Source organism: Euleptes europaea, chromosome 2 (genome assembly GCF_029931775.1).
Source record: "Euleptes europaea isolate rEulEur1 chromosome 2, rEulEur1.hap1, whole genome shotgun sequence".
Taxonomy (NCBI): domain Eukaryota; kingdom Metazoa; phylum Chordata; class Lepidosauria; order Squamata; family Sphaerodactylidae; genus Euleptes; species Euleptes europaea.
The window spans coordinates 89086016-89100874 of record NC_079313.1 but is presented as its reverse complement, the minus strand read 5'-3'; the positions used below and the strand labels follow the sequence as shown (position 1 = coordinate 89100874).

Below are 14859 nucleotides of genomic sequence, written 5' to 3'. Positions count from 1 at the left end.
GCTTGCAAATTTATGAGGACCACTTATCAACAAAGAGTACATGTAATTTACATTCTTCTTGGTTTGAGGATATTGAGTTTATGGCCCCTTGAAGGTTTGCTAGCACCTTTAGAAGTATATTTGCCACATTAAGGATGGAGAGGAACATCCTGCACTCTTGGATCAGTGATTTCATTCAGAATTGGAAGCCTAAAACACTGTCCAAGGAAACCTGAAGGTATGCTTTACCTGGTTGTTCCCTGCGTGACCTGCTGCATTGCCGCTGTAATGTGTGATTCCCTATATGAGTGACACCAAAGGGTGGGGGAATTACAGATCAGGCTCTGTGTGGCTTGCAGGTCACAGGTGTATGGAATGAGTATAACCCAGATGCTGATGTGTGTGTGTGTGTGTGTGTGTGTACCTCTAAGTGTCCTTGTAAAACCAGACTACTAAGCTCAACCAGTAATCTTTTCTTAGTGCTCCTGACAGAAAAAGGAGCAGAATTTTGTGGGAAAAATAAATTCTGGAAATATCTTTCCAGGACATCTTTTCCTGCCACCATGAAAGGATTGTTCTCTCCAGCAAGGAAGCAAAAGTGTTCAGATTTTTACAATGGCCAGATTGTGGCTAAATGCTATGCAATTTTGAATACAAACGGGGAGAGAAGGCATGTCCCTTCTTTGGCTGAAAATAAATGTCAAATAATTGTAACACTGCTTTGAAAAGCAAGTCCTGTTTAAAATGACACAGTGTGGTGTATCTGAGCCAGCTGGCTCAGAATTTCTCAGGCTGAGGATCCCCATGCCATACAAGTAGAATGCAAGTTTGGAGGATGTTCTGTGAGCTTGGATGATCCTATGAGATTCAGGGCTGCATTCTGCAATGCTCGGCAATGTGTGATTCATAACTTATGCATGCAGTGCAATATAGGGAGTTAGTATGGAACGGGGTTTAGTGTGTTGCACTTGGACTATGGAAATATGGGTTTCAATCCCTACTCAGTTATTAATATCATCTGATGATTTTGGACCTGCCACTGCATCTCAGCTTTACCTATCTGTCACAGGTTGTTGTGATGATACGATGGGAGGAGGGATATGGGAGGACTATTTTCCTGGAGGAAGGGTGGGATATAAATACAGTATGCCATGTTTATGTGCTTGCAAGAGGAGAGCTTACAGGATGCAACTCTGAGATCACAGCCCATCTCCTACTTTGCACACTTGCAGTAGCACACAATTGAGAATGTGTGGGATGTCTTGGGAAAAGGCAAGCCCTTTTGAATACCACAGTTCTCTGTCAGTCAAGTAACACATTGTGGGCTGAAACATCCTAAAGAATTAGGTTGCAGAGTCTGAAAGCATAGAAACAGCACACCTGATCTCTGTAATTAAAAATCTTGATATGCCCTCCAATCATGATTGCCTAAGATGTGGTGAGCATCTTTAAAGGAATGCTTTGCAGGAAAATATAGTAGCATTAAATATAATGCATCTGTTGTACTCTTTGCCCTTACTAGTGACATCTTATGCTCCTTGAAAACTGGTAGCTGAGACATCAGGGTCTGATGCTATGTTTTTAATGAATGTCAAAGTGGAATTTTCTGTATTTTACCTAATTGGTAAAAAAGTTATGATCTCCCTGCAAAATTGTAAATATTTGAAAGGAGATGTCTGTGCAAAGACAACCAGAGTTTCAGGAGAAACCTCCTGGTCATTCAGAAGGATCCTGGGAGCCAAAATGTGCTGGAGAAACTGCTCAACAGTAATAAAGCACACATATAGAGAACATGAGAACAACTATGTATAATGCTGTTATCACCTATAAAAAGATCATACTTCCATCAGGATGGGATATTCTATTGCTGGCACTACTTCGAAGCTAGCAAACCAGTTGCCCTGAGAATGAAAACACTTGCTACAGGTGGGTTGCATGGACATCTTTGGTATTGGAGAGTTGTGTTTTGGCTTCCTGAATGTAGTCTGGTTAGTCCATGATGACTAATGCTCCTCCTGTGTCAGCTTCTTTAATAATGATGACTGGATAGTTTCTTTGGTAGTTTATTCCATTTCTTCCAGCGTGGGTGAGGTCGTGTTGTGAGATATGTTTCTTGATCCCATCAGTTTGGGCTCGGTGGTGAAAACATTCTGTGTAGAGATCTAGTGTGGCATTGCAGCCATTGGGAGGGGGGTTCACGTAGCATTGGGTGGGCAGAGATTTGTGGTCAACGTGTTGCCTAATGGTAAGTGGGAGAGATGGCAGCTGGTCAGCAATAGATTGGGTACTTGTATCCCAAGCCTTAAAGGTCAACATCAGACTTTTGGATTGAGCTCACAAAATAAATTGGAGGCCAATGAAGTTGATATAACACTGGATGTATATTATGGTGGGAGGGAAGGCATGAATGAAGGTATAGCCTGATCTCATTAGATCTCAGAAGCTACACAGGGTGAGTATTTGGATGGGAGACCACCAAGGAAGGCTCTGCAGAAGAAGGCAATGGCAAACCACCTCTGCTTCCCACTTGCCTTGAAAGCCCCTTGCTGGGGTCGCCATAATTCGGTTGTGACTTCACACTGCGTAAGTATGTACATATTATGATGGGTCCCTGTAAGGATCTTTTCTGATACAACTCATACCAGTTGAAGTTCTTGTATAGTCTTTTGATGTCAGTCCCCCCCACCCCCGTAAAACACATTCTACATTCATGTCAAGAAGATTTTGAGGTATGGAGGGGGGAATAAATCATGATTCCAAGGTTTATCATAGGCCCCCGCAGTGCTGTGCCTTCTTGTCAGTGCTTTACTTTCTTTGTAAAACTGGAGGTATGCTAACAGGTTTTTCCATTTTCATGCTCCTTATTAAAATCTTCCTTTCATAATTTGGGATTGGTTGGGCAACCAGATTGTTTGATTTGTTTGATTGTTTGAATTGTTCAAAGAAAGCACTAATCAGATCACTGCATATCTAATAAGAAATTAATAGAACTTGTTAGACTTAAAACTTCTATTCAATTTTATTTTGAAAAAATAAATAGAGGCAGTTTTGAATATTCACAAACATTGCAATTGTGTTCAGAGGTTTTACATTTAAACGAAGAGAAAGAGCTAGTTTGGTTAAAAATACCTAACTCCCCTGATGCAACTCCTAGCCATGAACAACCAGCTTCAAATTGTAATTTGCTCTGGAATTGCATGTCTCACTTCGCAATGTGAAAAATTTCTTTAATTCCTCACAAGGGTTAAGATAAATGGAATCTCAGATTTATGTCTTTAGCCTGAGCATTTAATCTGCTTTTATTACAGGCTTTATGTTGATGAACTCCAAGGAGAGCATGTGCATGCGTGCGCGCCAGCAAGGTCTCTGTCTCCCGCTTCCCACTGTGAATGTTATAGAACGTCTCCAATTTTCAGTGGTACAGCTAGAGGGCTGCCTGCTATTACTAAGGAAGCAGAGAGGGGAGGTATGAGACAGAAGAGTGAATGGGTGTGTGTTTATATATGACTGGCCCAACCTGCAGTTTCGGATTTCAGACTGAGCTTATCACTCTTCCAGTCCTTCCAGCCTTTGGGTATTACTCTGCCTTCTCGCTGAAGGAGCTGCCAGGAAGAAGAGAGAAACAGTGCCCGCTTCAGTTCTCTTTTCCCTTCCTTTCTCATTTCTTCAGCAAGAGCTCCCCCTCCCTCCCAGAACTTTTCTCCAGCCCTTTGCATTGGAGCCTGCCCTACAAGAGAGGTTTTGTTTTTGGTCTTCTTATGTCTCCGCATTGAGGGATGCAGCCACTTCTAGCTTGAAGGTAAATCCAGGTGTTTGGTATTTGACAGCTGTGCTAAACTTTTTTCTGGTTCGACGGAAGAGACTCTATTTTGCTGGGTTTCCCTGGATTAGGATACAAGACAGGAGCCTTCCGTGAGCTGTCAGCAGGTATCTAAACACTTTCAGAGGTGATGTTATAAATGATGACAGTTGTGTTAAAGTGTTGTGATGCTGGGGATGGGAAAGGCATGATTAAAGTTCTGTGTTACTGCCACTCTTTCTTGCCAATTCTACACCCCAAATAATTATAGAACTTTCAATATTATCTAAAGGTGGCTTCAGGCTCTGGAACCATAACTGTGGTTTTCAAGCCCTCCTGACTCTGGAGATATTCAGTACTGGGCTATAATGCTAGAATTAGGAGGTAGAATCTAGATGTGGGAGCCACTGTATTTCTACAGCTCTTTCATGGTACTCATCCCTAAAATAACTTTGTGCACTGTTGAATGCTGGATTGAGGCGAGTTGCAAGCCTCTTACCTTAACTTTTGCACCATGTGTGCATGTTGCTTCACATACTCATGGTGTTTGCATGTGCTTCCCTACAGGGATTTTAGAAAAAGATACAACGTTGGGGCAAAGTGTCTCCAGGCACCATGTAATGATATGATTCTCTTAAGAATGCATTGATGCTAAAGCTGTTGGTAGAATTATGATTGCCTTTGTCTTGTTAATTAGTGGTAGATAGAGCTGCATTTCGTCAGACACTTATTGAAAGAATCAGCACACTTAAGCATCTATTACCATAAAATTACTACTGGCACAGTGATGTTGATTCAATTATATTGAGAGCTGATCTTGTTGTGCAGGGTTATGGGTGTCTTGAAGTGTCACAGCCTTCAACTGAATTTCTGTTAATCCAGATCATTATATAGAATGAATGGTACCTAATATGCAAGCCTGGAGGAGCCTGGCCCCGTCTCTTGGTAGAGCGCAACTGTGCAGTCACTGGAAGACCTGCTCTGCCCTCTCCCAGTAGATAAAATTGTACTTCACTAACACAGCACAGTCTCATCAGGAAGTCAGTTTCACAGATTTCTTATTATATGGAATTGGTAAATTTTGGAACATTCTTGGATGGGAGCAAGGTGTTGTGTTTTTACAAACATGTACAAATTTACATCTACATTTCATAATGTGTGGAGGGTTACAGAAATGCATTCCAATGAATGACTGGTCTGACAGCCCATGCCACCAGACTCTATGGAGAAGGCATACTTCCATAACATGTTCATTTCTGCGCTACTGAATGCTTCTCTTCTTTGTCACAGTAATGCAAAGGTTTTCCATAAATCAAATGTAGGTGCTGTGCTGTGTGTGAGCAGCTTTGGGCACCTTGAACTCTGGTTATGGGTTCTGCCAGATAATTTTGGGAGCAGCTGATACATGGAAGACTCTGCCTTGGGCAAGAAGACTGGACTTGGTGACCTTCTAGCATTTTCCTGACCACTGAGGCGCATTGCTTCTGCCTGCTGCTGTTCAGCACAGCAGCCTTTGTTGCCCATCTCCCTCCTCTGACATGCAGGCTGCGTGGCTTATCACAGACCAGCAGTGGTCAGGGGGATTTCGTGCCTGGAGGAGCCTGCCCCCACCTCTTGCTGGAGCATAACATTGCAGTCCCTGGAAGACCTGCTCTGTCCTCTGAAGACAGCTGTGGTTAGGTGTGAGGAGGTGGGCATAGATCACTCTCTACTAAATCCTATTTTCACAAGAGACACAGCTGTGAAACCATCCATACATTTACTGAACAGCTTCAGGAATTAGTTTTGGAATGCAAGTCAAATGAATGGGCTGGCTGGCTCTTTTGGTACAAAAGGCTCTTGTGCCTTTGAAAGCAGCACTGATCGTGATAGTGGTCTATCTGCATGTTCATGGTAGGTGCAACTGTCAAATAATCTGCAAGGGTACAAGAGCCGATTTAGAACAAGAGGGTTGGAAACTACAGCACAGCACTGAATACCCACTGGTCACAGAATCATAGAGTTGGAAGGGATCACCGGGGTCATCTAGTCCAACCCCTGCACAATGCAGGAAATTCACAACTACCTCCCCCCCACACCCCCAGTGACCCCTACTTCATGCCCAGAAGATGGCCAAGATGCCCTCCCTCTCATGATCTGCCTAAGGTCATAGAAACAGCATTGCTGACAGATGGCCATCTAGCCTCTGCTTAAAAACCTCCAGGGAAGGAGCGCTCACCACCTTCCGAGGAAGCCTGGTCATTAAAGATGTCGATATTGTCACAGTCTCAGCAAGTGGTTGGCATAGAAATGTGACTGGGATCCATTCTAGCTTGTTAGACAGCTGCCTGGAAAGATTTGAGGTGGGATCCTCTCTCTTGCTTTGTCGTGCATGATCCCCAGATAGAAGTGTGGAGGATTCATCCTGGTATTTGTATCCTGAGGTAGAGTACTTCTAAGGGTTCTGAGCAGAGCAGTGTTACACTGTAACAATGTTTGTTCTTCTTGGCTCTTTGTGCAAAGTGCTTCTGTTTTTTGCAGTGTCCTTTCTCTAGAGCAGGGGTGGAGAACGTCAGGCCCGGGGGCCGTATAAGGCCCGCGAAATCATTTGGTCTGGCCCTTCATGGCTCCTGGCAGATCTCTAGCTCAGAAGGATGCTGCCCTGCCTGAATCTCTTGGGCCCAGCTGAAGACAGCAGAGCTCAAAAGCAAGTCGCTCTATGTGGCAGACACTCAGAGCCATCTCTTGACGTGCCTCTTGGTTAAATGTTTGACCAAATTTTTAAGTTCATAATTTTGTATGGCCCGCGAATGATGTTATAAATATCCAAATGGCCCTTGGCAGAAAAAAAAAGTTCCCCCCCCTGCTCTAGAGTTTCTACGCCCCCCCCGCTCGTGTCCTCAGTGTGACATGAGAATAGAGAGTTGTATCCCCATGTGACATGCCCTGTCATCTGAGATATGGATATCCTGAGCCTGACTGGGGTTTATATAGTACTCAGGAAAGCTCTGTTTGTCTGCTGACTTAGTCAATATCCTAAGCTTGGAGATTTCTTTTTAAATTCCCAATGAATTCATTGGAAGAGTCTATATTTATGCCATTGTCATTGGTATAGCATTTGCTCATGATGGGACTTGGGCTGAGGAGATTAATTATACCAATCAAGCACAATTATATATCTGACTGATTAGAAAGTTAGTATCAAATGTGGATCTGAAGTATATGCTTCATAGAAAATAAGAATATAGCCCCATTCATGTTCATACATATAAGTAACATGAAGTCGATATGAAGCGAAGTGATGGTATCGCTTTACTCCGCTCTGGTTAGACCTCAACTAGAGTACTGTGTTCAGTTTTGGGCACCACAATTTAAGAAAGATGTAGACAAGCTGGAACGTATCCAGAGGAGGGCAACAAAGATGGTGAGGGGTCTGGAGACCAAGTCCTATGAGGAAAGGTTGAAGGAGGTGGGTATGTTTAGCCTGAAGAGGAGAAGACTGAGAGGGGATATGATAACCATGTTCAAGTACTTGAGGGGCTGTCATATAGAGGAGGGTGCCGAGTTGTTTTCTGTTGCCCCAGAAGGTCGGACCAGAACCAACGGGTTGAAATTAAATCAAAGGAGTTTCTGTCTAGACATTAAGAAGAATTTTTTAACAGTTAGAGCGATTCCTCAGTGGAACAGGCTTCCTCAGGAGGTGCTAAGCTCTCCTTCCCTGGAGGTTTTTAAGAAGAGGTTAGATGGTCATCTGTCCGCAATGCTGATTCTGTGACCTTAGGCAGATGATGAGAGGGAGGGCATCTTGGCCATCTTCTGGTCACTAGGTGTGTGTGTGTGTGGGGGGGAGGTAGTTGTGAATTTCCTGCATTGTGCAGGGGTTGGACTTGATGACCCTGGTGGTCCCTTCCAACTCTATGATTCTATAATTCTATGATTCTATATATATTAATGAAAACTCACTTGCCTGGGTCAATGGATCATTATAACAGAAGATGTATGGCTAAGCGTACCAATATAATGGGTACAGTAAACTTTATCTTGAGATACTTATAGTTGCTGATGTGTGCTGATTTTTTTGTATATAGAGTGCTTTATATTACATGTCACATAAAGTTGCCCTGGTATTGGATGTGTCATTTGAGGTCTGTGTTAATAACTTAGCCAGTATATACCATTAAAAAATTAGTATGTTGGAAGTAAGATGTTCTGTGATAATCTGAAATGTTCTGATTTCTCCCCTCTAATTATGCGAATACACATTTTGAAGTGGAAAAAATATACAATAAGTTGAGATTCGCCTTGATCTCTATTGCATCATGAGCTGCTTATGTACCAAAAAAATAAAATATGACTACCTGTTTCCCCCTGTCAAAACTGGAGAAGATATGGGATAGATGAAGCTAAGCCGATACTGCAATAGAGGTGAAATTCTCAGGTTTTCAATAGCGGTTGCTGTTCTGTACTTTTTATAAAAACCCTAGAGGAGTTATTTTGAGCATCAAGACTTGTGTGCATGTGCCCATTAGGCCAGGAGCTTTGCTTTTCCTGCAGAGTGCCTCCTTTGTATCCAGTATGAAATGGGCTATACTGCAGGGGGGAAAAAATAGAATAGTGGTACTGTGCAGAACAATGCAGTGTTTCCAAGCTGGGAGGCTGTTAGTTGCTGGTACTTTTATTACATATCTATACCTATAAATGAAAATGAAAATATCAAAGAGAGCTATCTCTTTGCCAGATATGAGCATGATAAAGAAATGGATCCCAGGCATGCTATGCAAATCAGGTGGGCTTGATTCCAAGTGACTCCATTTGAATGATAATAAGGCATAATAAGAGATTTGCAGCCTGGAACACTGTTCATCAGGGAAGCAAGCAACCTTCCAAAGTACCTGGTACCAGGAACAGGGCATAGCTTTCATCCTCTGGACACCATGGGTTGGTTCCACTGACTCCCTTCCAGCATGTTACATCCAATAACTTCTTTTTGCAGGTCTACCTGCATCAAAGGAAAGCTTTGTGGAAAGGAGGTATTGGATCCAACCTATATGAAAGTGAGGAAGAAGTGGAACTTTCCAAGACTGCAGCATTTAATAGTGTGGGAGAGAATAGAAGGAAGCCTACCAAAATAAAATTTAAAAAACAAGGGTCACTTTGGTACTTGATCTATCCACCATTTTCTGTGAACAGATGTATAATTTGAAGAATGGGATGTAAATGAATTAGAGGAAGGGCTGCTGGATCAAAATCTCAAAAAAGGCCCATGTTATATATTTCATATTAAAGGATAGCTCAACATGTTGCTTAAACTGGAATTTGTTTCAAATTTATCAGCACAAGACCCCTGTTCTTGATTTTCAGCCTACCATCAGTGGTCCCCATTTACTGCTGGCTTGACTGGAAGTGGACATCTAGTATGCATAGGTGTTGTTTAAGATTTAATGGTGTAACATGTAGTTTTGATCTAATTAGGCAGACATGCCTGACACGAGGTCATGCCAATATTTAGAACCACAGCACTTTAGGTATTTCAGAGGAATAATCACATGTGGTCTGAAACACCATGTACGTATGGCGACTACTTCCTTTGCCCTCCCTAATCACATCTGTTTTATATCATGCTGGCTTTGTCCGTGTACTTCTTCAATGACATTTTATCATGGAACCTTCATCTGGGTTGTGAAATACTAAACAACAATTAGTGCTGGCTGTCTTTTTCATCCCATTAATTGCAGAGGAGCAACATGAAACTGTTGACATGGAATGGGATGAAATGACCCTTCCCCAAACTTCACAACGTTTATGTGGGGTTCCTAATGAGTTTTAATACAAATATGAGAGATCTTAATCATGGATATCTTGCATCACATCTGGTGGGACCTAAGAGAGTGTCCAGACTGGGAGGATTTTGAGTACTAGATATCTTGATTCAACTTGGAAACAGTGCTCAACACTTTGTTGATGCTGGGGGGTTGTAGCTCAGTGGTAGGACATCTTTGCGTGCAGAAGGTCCCAGGTTCAATCCCTGGCATCTTCAGTTAAAAGGATCAGGAAATAAGTAATACATAGCAACTAGCAAGTTAAAGAACTTGACCTGGAGAATTACTGCCAGTTAGAGTAGACAATGCTGAATGATCTGATTCGTTATATAAGGCAGCTGTGTGTTCACATGCTGTCCAGCATCTAGCAGGATCATCATCAGTAGCACAATTTTAAAAAAATGTTTATTAAAGGGGGGGGGGGGAAATGATCCTTTACCAACTCATTGAGTATATAGTCCCTCTTTGTTAATTCTAAATCAGTGTGGAAACAACTGTCTGTGTACAGCTGAGATTTTAGCCTGCTTTTTTGTGTTTAGAATTGGATGTGTGATCTCTGCAGGCTTACTCACATTTTCCAGTTCTAAATAAAAGCTTAAAAGCATTACTCGTGTTGGAAAGACAGCCAGAAGTACTTAGTCCTTCACAGTAGGGACCCATGAGTACAATTGACAAGGAGAGGAAACTCTGGCCAGAGCTTCCCTTTGCAAGTACAGCAGGTGTCCTAGAAGGCTAAGAGGGAAAATGTACCAGTAGTTAGTCTCACAATGAAAAGCCTAACTAATTGTTTTTAGAGGGCTAAGTCCAATCTAAAAAAATAAAAAAAATAAAAATCAACAGTGCTGTTGATATTTGAAAATCTGGGCAGTGGTGCCTGGGTTACTCACTTTGGACTTTGATCTATATTAATTCATACAAACAAACTCTCCCCTTTTTATAAGCCTGATGAAAACAATCCCTTTGCTTTAATTAGGCTTGCAATTAAACCTAATTTCCTTTCTGGATTTGTTTTTCTCTGGCAGAGTTACTGATTTTGCAAGCTAGGTTAAAATTAAACCAGTGATCCTCCACCTATTCACTGGGAGTTGGAAGGAAAATATATTTGAGCAAGATGGGTTAATGTCTTGATTGCTAACTGCCACCCCTGGCGCTGTATTTTATCAGTATGCTTATTGACACAGTGCTATTCACACAGGTCCAAAGGATGGGTAGGATTTCCACATCAGTTGTCTTGGCAATAGGTAGCGTTAGGCAACCTTTTTGAACTGAGTGCCACAATGTCCACCTGCAAAGATTTGGGGGTGGGGAATGAGTTTTATACTTTGTGGGGGAACTGTCCTGCTCTGACCTGCAGGCCCTATTCCTTCACGCCCTCCAAGGTTTTTCCAACACCCGGAGGGGCTTTTCTCTGTCTCTGTTCAACTTCCACCATTACCTGGCCTTTGTAGGAATTTCCCTCTGGGAGAGCCAGGACTCCCAGCTTCCCTTCCAAGTTCTGAGGCCTTTCTTCTGTGTCTCCTGTAATCCGGCGCCTGGTTATCACGGGGGCAGCTTACTACCTTGTGCACCACTGGGGGAGTAGCCACTTGCCAACTCACAGCCCCTCCCCTTCCTCCTGGCGCTCTTTTTGAAAGAGCGTGTCCAAGATGGTGGAGGTCTATGTGGTACAGAGAACCACTACCAGTATCAAAAGTTATAAAGTAGCTATTAAAAAGAAAATGTTTGCAAGCATACTCACAGCACAGCACCAGCCTGAGCCAGGGATAAAAGGGTAAAACGCAATTCCTCTACCCCTCCCTCTATAAATATCCTGGCAGATGTTAAATAAAAGGCAGGCTCCTTAGCTTAGAAAGTTACAGATTATCTACAGGGTTTCCATTACCCTGAAGCCTCTTCCAGTTTTATCACCCCTCTCTCTCCTCCCGTTGAGTAGGTCAGGCCTGAATTCACCAGGTAATTTTTCCTGAGGTCTTTCTAGCACATAACTCCTCTAAATCTCCATTACCTGCTAGATATCACCCTCTAGCTGGGGTGGGGGGAGCTAGACCACCCCATTGTCTCTAGCTAGACCTATTAGCATTTCTAAAAGGGTGGCTGAGGTGAGGCTGGAAAGCAGTTGAATGGACTTCCTCCCTCTTGCCTCTTCTCAGCCAAGAGACAATTAAAAAAAAAAAAACAGGTGCAGGTTTTGCTCTGTTAAAATCTCCAAAGAAAAATGCATTTCTCCACATACTTGGTTGGACACAGTGGAGCTGCCAGCACACAGGGGCTTGCCTTGGACCCCATTGGTGCCTGTGCATGCCCAGGAGATGATGACGAGCATATGACATGCTTGTTGCCTTCTCCCATTCCGCTGGCCCCAGAGATGCTGCCAGTGCCTCATGATCTTGGCTGCTTGTTTGGAGAGCCAGCCCTCTACACCAAGCAATATAGGCTGATGTACCACTGTTTGTAGGGGTTTGCATACTGGTATCTAAAAAAAAAAAACTTTTCAGGATTTGTTTTTCTGATATGAAAAAGGCAGCAATAAAGGGAGCCCAAAAAGCAGATCCTGAATATTATTGGGGGGGGGGCATTATTTAGGCCACCTTGGCACCACCACCATTCCCCCCTCCCGTCTTCCCTCTCCCCTTACTTACCTGTCCATGACAGAAATCCAGCCTGTGCTGCTTCTCTGGACTCCGGAGAAGTGGCATGGGCTGGATTGCTGTCAGATCCCACCCCCACGGGCTTCTCTGGGGTCCAGAGTAGCTCAGGGGGATCTGATCGAAATCCAGCCTATGCCACTTCTCCGGACTCTAGAGAAGCTTTTCAGGCTGAGTTGCTTTCAGGTCTGTCCCCCCGGACTTCTCCATACCCTGCAGAAGACCAGCAGGGTGGATCGGAAAGATCCGAGGTTTTTTTCTGGCATTTTTTGGGTTTGGGTTTAACAAACCTGAATTATTTTTTGAAAAATTTGATAAACCTGAAAAATACTGAATTTTTTTTTGTTTTTGTTTTTTTGCACAACCCTGTTTGGCACATGTGGCAGCAGTTTGCTGCCCCTGGGGTAGGGGTTAGGTTCCATCTGGATTTTCAGTTGTTGGTTGCCTGCAGATGTATGGGTGTTGCTTATCTTGTGGTATCTGACTAATCCTTCATGGTTAGCTGTTATCTTTTATCTCACCTGTAGCTCTAGCCTGACAGTATCTGCTCATAGCTTATTGCAACAACAGTGATTGATATACAGTACTTAATTACTGATGGTTTCACCAGCAAAATTGAATGTGTATTTAAGTAGAACCAAAGATGTCATGGGGCTTCTCTGTGACTTCCTTTCTTTGATGGGTGGTATCTGCAGGTCTGGTTCACTCATGCAGCATCATTCAAAATGCCAGAAACAGTGCATGTATTGAGCCTTTCGTGTGGCTTTTGTCATGGCTGGTTCCCTGTGCAAACTGAAACATATCCCAGGATCCTTTGGAACATTTCAGGGGTACACTTTTAATTCACAAAAGGAACTTAATCCTTACTCCGTGTGGCCAAAATGCTTGAGCCAGCTCTCAGTCTCTGAACAGTTGCGGCAGTCACCACCAGTCGAAGACATGTTGGTGCCCGAGGCCAAAAACTGAAATGTTAAAAATAAACCAAATAACTGATGATTTGCTGTCTATAAATCTGATACCCTGAAATCTGCCATCTAAGCTTCACCTTGCCAGGTGGTAGGACTGATCCTGGTTCCAGGTGCACCACTGTAATTCTAGAAGTGTTCACACTAAATGAAACTTGCACCAAGACAAATTACAGCAGAGTATGGGCAGGAGTTAAAATCCTTCCTGTATGGAGGGACCCTTGTCCCTTCTAGGAATAAGGGTGGTCAATGTAATCTGGCGCCCAGAGAGCTGTAAACCTGTGCTTCTTTGGAGGAGGCGTACAACCTGAGCCAGAGCAAACAGTACACCCAGCCTTTATCTCAAATTGCCATCTCGATAAGGGAGCATAGTAACCGTCACTGGCTTCGCCCAGTTGTATGAGTTTTTCGGAAGTCCAATCCTTGCCAGCAAGGTGTGACTAGTACAGTTTAAATCATAACGCCCTTGGGGTTTCTCTTGTGAAAACGGCAACAGCAACAAAACAAGGGATGTTGAAAGATATGGTAAGGTTGCTACTACTTCCTCCTCCTTCCTTGTCCAGCCCTGCTGCTGTCTCTGGCCTGTCACTAGTAGATTTGTTTACCAACACGGTGCTATCCTCGCAGAGCGCAGGTGGCTGCTTACTTGGTGTTCTGTCTATTTCTGGCACCAGCCGCTTGGCCTCCGTCCCTCTTTCATGTTGCTCCTGATAATGATAATCAGGTAAGGAATGCAGTTCTCAGTTGGACATGAACACTGCCTTTTCTTTGTTGTTGGCACATCTGACCAGGAGGATTTGTTTAAAGGGACAGTGATGCAGGATATCAGGAGAGCCACTAATTAAAGTCAGTGATTACTGTTATTATTAAGTTCTTATAAGTGACCGGAGTCTTCAAAGGAGAAATAGCAGTCAGACGATTCTGGAAATGCCTGCTTGGTTTGTATATAAGTAGGCATCTTTGGCTACTTACTTCCTCCTGTTTATGACACTTTGAAGTCTATTTGATCAAGAGTGCAAGATATCCTTTGCAGCTGAAAACTACTGTGGACCCCCAGACAAAAATTCCCTGTAGGCCTTCACAGTACTCAGGTTTAACTTCAATATCATATGAAGCAAATGACCTATTCCATGAGGGGCCTTGAGTTCTGGAATTACAGCTGATCTTCAGACTTCACAGATCAATTCATCTGGACGACTGGCAACTTTGGATGGTGGACTCTATGGCATCACATCTTTACTGAGCTCTTTCCCCTCCCCAAATGCTGACTTTCCCAGGCACTACCCTCAAATTCCAGGCATTTCCCCAAGCTAGAGTTGGCAACCTACATGTAGTGGATAGGGGCTTCTCTGCAGCAGCACTAAGATTATAGAGCTCCCTCCCCAAGGATATCCACATTGGTCCCTCACTGCTACATTTCCAGGGCCAACTCAACATTGTTTTGGTTTCAGAAGATTTTTTTCCTATGGGAAATGCTACTGCTTAATTTTTATTAAAATCTATGGGAATTTTTTTTTTAATGCTAGCTTTTTCATGTGTTGCTTTCTGGTTTTGGATTTCTTTGCTGTTGTTAGTGTGGTGAATTATTGTGGATCCAGTAATGGGTAGAAAGGTAAGCTTAAACCTTTTCATAAATAGGGTTGCCAACCTCCAGGTGGTGGCTGGCAATCTCC

General features: G+C 43.2%; 1 protein-coding gene across 4 annotated transcripts in view; it reads left to right on the top strand.

Annotated features, from left to right (window-relative positions):
• PLEKHA6 (pleckstrin homology domain containing A6) overlaps positions 1 to 14859 on the top strand; it is a 222328-nt gene that overhangs the window by 54451 nt on the left and 153018 nt on the right. For 3 of the 4 annotated variants that reach the window (XM_056845636.1, XM_056845635.1, XM_056845634.1), the window contains exon 1: positions 3791 to 3906. The exons of the other annotated variant lie outside the window; for it this stretch is intronic. The gene's annotated coding sequence lies outside the window, so the exon portion shown is untranslated. Of the gene's footprint in view, positions 1 to 3790; positions 3907 to 14859 lie in introns of those variants that run through there. 4 annotated transcript variants of the gene reach the window in all.